General features: G+C 53.2%; 1 pseudogene; it reads left to right on the forward strand.

The window, feature by feature from the left end:
- The first annotated feature begins 1657 nt into the window (after window positions 1-1657).
- On the forward strand, window positions 1658-2375 carry LOC135362158 (histo-blood group ABO system transferase 2-like; annotated as a pseudogene).
- Window positions 2376-3994: the final 1619 nt, after the last annotated feature.

Here is a 3994-nt window from a genome sequence, read left to right on the forward strand (position 1 = left end):
GTACAGGTTAGGGTACGGTTTAGGGTAGGGTTAGGGTTAGGGTATGGGTTAGTGTACGGGTTAGGGTTAGGGGTTAGGGGTTAGGGTTAGGGTTAGAGTTAGGGTACAGGTTAGGGTACGGTTTAGGGTAGGGTTAGGGTTAGGGTTAGGGTTAGGGTCTCCCTGTCCTCTGCTGTATAGAGACCATTCTCCTCCGGTAACCAGATTGATCATTTCAGAACATAACCTTTGAGCCTCTCTGCGATCCGCTCCCCACCTGTCTGTCCTCTCCAGCCTCACCTCTCCCACTGCAGGCCCCCTCTGTGGGCCACCAAGCTGTGTGGTTGTCCCACATGTTCCTTGGGCCTGACTCCAATCCTTTACATTCTCTGTGCCCTCTGCCACGAGCACTCTTCTCTCCCCTTGCATCATGTCTGGCTTGTTCCCCCATTGGCTGGGCCTCTACTTGCCCCCTGGTGACCTGACTCATGTCTGCTGGGTGTATGTGCTCGTCCCATATTTAAATGTAGTATCCACCTTCCCTGTGTGAGCGATTTACTAACCTGCGAGGTATGGGGTAGGCACAGGGAAGTAGTCTTAGTGCCTTTGTAAAAAAGCCAGTCTCAGGGCGCCTGGGTGGCTCAGTCCTTAAGCGTCTGCCTTCGGCTCAGGTCGTGATCCCAGGGGCCTGGGATTAAGTCCCATGTCAGGCTCCCTGCTCTGCGGGGAGCCTGCTTCTCCCTCTCCCCCTCCCCCTCCTTGTGTTCCCTCTCTAGCTGTCTCTTTCTCTGTCAAATAAATAAAATCTTAAAAAAAATCAGTCTCAGAGGGGCTCACCACACTTGCTGACAATGGGGGAGCTGCTGTCCCCACAGTGAGGGGCAGATAGTCCCCTCAAAGGGGGACCAGCCATGTGAGGCAGTTGGACAAGACTTCCAATGTTTTGGGGCCAGGGAGATGTAGACCTGGACCCAGAAGCTAACACCCTTGGATTCAAGGCTGCGGCCTAAGCAAGCCCCCTTTTTCCAGGAGTCATCTTTCCCCTTCCCTGCCCATGGGCTGAACCTGATTCCTGATCTGGGGAGTTCGAGGGTGACCCCTCCTAGGAATACCAGTGGTTTACTGATGGACCTTGTCAGCCAGAGGCCCAGTAGCCTTCGAGGGAGGACCCTATAGGGGGTGGAGACAGCTCTGTTGGGGACCAGCGACAGCCCACTCAAAGTAAAGTGGGGCAGCTGGCCGGCCCTGCTGATTCTACCCAGTCTGTAGGACATAGAAACACGGGCTGTGCCCAGAGGTGCTCAACTCATGGCAGGTGGGGACAGAACCTGCAGGGGGGCAGCTAGGGGAGGGCACCTGCAGGGTTTGCCCAGGAGCTCAGCACAGAGGGAGTGTTCCTGGCTCCAGCATGCTGACTGTGTGGCTGCATGGGTTTCTAGCCTCCCAAGCCTCAGGCTCCCCTTTGTAAGATGGGGCACTGATGGCCCCCATCTCTGGGAGCAGAAGGTAGGGAGGCCTTGCCGGCAGATTCACTCAGGACAGGTCAGGAGGTGGCTGTTGCTTAAAGTAGCCCAGGGCCTGTCCCCATGAAGAAGGTGCACACGTCCATGACCCCCAGCTCTGGGGTCCTGCTGCCAGCCTCTGGCAGTGACCCTCTTCCTGCCCTGTCCCCTTCCCCTGTGGATACGGGGTCTTCCTGGAGCTGTTCCTGCAGAATCACTTCATGGTGGACACAGGGTCATCTACTATGTCTTCACCGACCAGCTGGTTGCTGGTGTCCCGTGTGCCCCTCCAGGAGCACTGAAGGGTGGTGGTTCTTGAGGTCCGCGGTGCCACACACTGGCAGGATGTGTCCATGCAGCACATGGCGATGATGAGCCGCTTCTGTGAGGAGCCCTTCCTCCATGAGGTGGATGACATGGTGTGCGGGGATGTGGACATGAAGTTCTGTGACCACGTGGGCGTGGAGATCCTGTCCCCCCTCTTTGGCACCCTGCACCCCGGTTTCTACTGGGTGGCCTGTGAGGACTTAAGCTATGAGCGCTGGTCCCAGTCCCAGGCCCACATCCCCAAGGACCAGGGTGACTTCTACTACATGGGGGCCTTTTTTGGGGGGTTGTGGCGGAGGTTCACCGACTGACCTCAGCCTGTCACCAGGTGATGGTGGTCAACTGGGCCAATGGGATCGAGGCCATGTGGTATGATAAGAGTGACCTGAACAGGTACCTGCTGGACCACAAGCCCACCAAGGTGCTGTCCCTGGAGGACCTGCGGGACCCACAGCTATTGGGCTGGCCCTGGAGGACCTGGGTGCAGCTGCTGGGCTGGCCCCGGGTCATGAAGAAGCTGAGATTTGGGCCGTGCCCAAGAATCACCAGGACACCCGGAACTCATGAGGGGCTGTCCCCGTCTCCAGCAGGGGGTGCTGACTTCAGCGGAGCCATCAGAGCAGGTTCCTACTTCTGTCCCCTCGAGGGACACTGTGGAATCCAGTACTGTCTGCACGGGCACGTCCAGTGCCCCAGCCGCACCTGCTCACAGGAGGCCTGCCTGGGGATACAGCGTCCTCTCTGCGTTCACTACATTTTCTTCACTTCTGGGTCATTTGCAGCTGTGAACGGCTCCAGTTTTATGTCAGATGTTTTTCTGTGTCAATGCTGAGCAACCATTTTTAAAAAGAACAATTGAGGGAAAAGGTTTTCTCCCTGGTTCTAAACAGACACCGCCTGGTGGGGCTGGGAGCAGCCCTGTAGCAGCCGTGGAGCTAGAACGGGTCCTGGCTGGGTCTTCCCTCCCAGTCCTTGCACCTTGCCATGGCCATGGGGCTTCAGGGTCAGGGGTGCACCGAGCCAACTCTCAGAACCCCGGTGCCCTCACTGCCAGAGGCCTTGGCCGTGACCGCTAGCTCAGCCTCCAGGAGCATGGCGCCCTCTGGGTTATTTCCATTTCCTGCCGTAGATTTATTTTTTATGTATTAATTTTATTTAATTTTTTAAATTTAAAGTCATTAGCCAACATATAGTACATCAGTAGATTTTGATGTAGTGTTCAGTGATTCATTAGTTGCCTATAACACCCAGTTCTCATCACAACACGTGCCCTCCTTAATACCCGTCACCCAGTTACCCCATCCCCCCACCCTCCTCCCTTCTGTAACCCTCAGTTTGTTTACCGGAGTCCAGAGTCTCTCATGGTTTGTCTCCCTCTCTGATTTCTTCCTGTTCAGTTTTCCCTCCCTTCCCCTGTAGTCCTCTGTGCTATTCCTGACATTCCACATAGGAGTGAAACTATATGATAATTGTCTTTCTCTGATTTATTTATTTCACTTAGCATAATCCCCTCCCGTTCCATCTATGTCAATGTAAATGGTAGGTATTCGTCCTTTCTGACAGCTGAGGGATATTCCATTGTACATATATACCACATCTTCTTTATCCATTCGTCTGTTGAAGGGCATCTGGGCTCCTTCCACGGTTTGGCTATTGTGGACATTGCTGCTATGAACATTGAGGTGCAGGTGCCCCTTCTTTTCACTACATCTGTATCTTTGGGGTAAATACCCAGTAGTGCAATTGCTGGTGGTAGGGTAGTTCTATTTGTAACGTCTTGAAGAAACTCCATACTGTTTTTCAGAGTGGCTGTACCAGCTTGCATTCCCACCAACAGGGTAAGAGGGTTCCCCGTTCTCCACATCCTCACCAGCATTTATTGTTTCCTGCCTTGTTGATTTTAGCCATTCTGAGTGGTGTAAGGTGGTATCTCAATGTGGTTTTAATTTCTTTTTCCCTGATGGCTAGTGATGTGGAGCATTTTTTCATGTGTCTGTTAGCCATTTGTATGTCTTTGGAGAAGTGTCTGTTCATGTGTTCTGCCCATTTCTTGATTGGATTATTTGTTTTTTGGGTGTTGAGTTTGAGAAGTTCTTTATAGATCTTGGATGCCAGCCCTTTATCTGTAATGTCATTTGCAAATATCTTCTCCCATTCCATGGCTTGCCTTTTAGTTTTGTTGACTG

The sequence above is a fragment of the Mirounga angustirostris genome, unplaced genomic scaffold (assembly GCF_029215605.1).
Source record: "Mirounga angustirostris isolate CCGP_5_RB_7025 unplaced genomic scaffold, mMirAng1.0.hap1 SCAF_12, whole genome shotgun sequence".
Taxonomy (NCBI): domain Eukaryota; kingdom Metazoa; phylum Chordata; class Mammalia; order Carnivora; family Phocidae; genus Mirounga; species Mirounga angustirostris.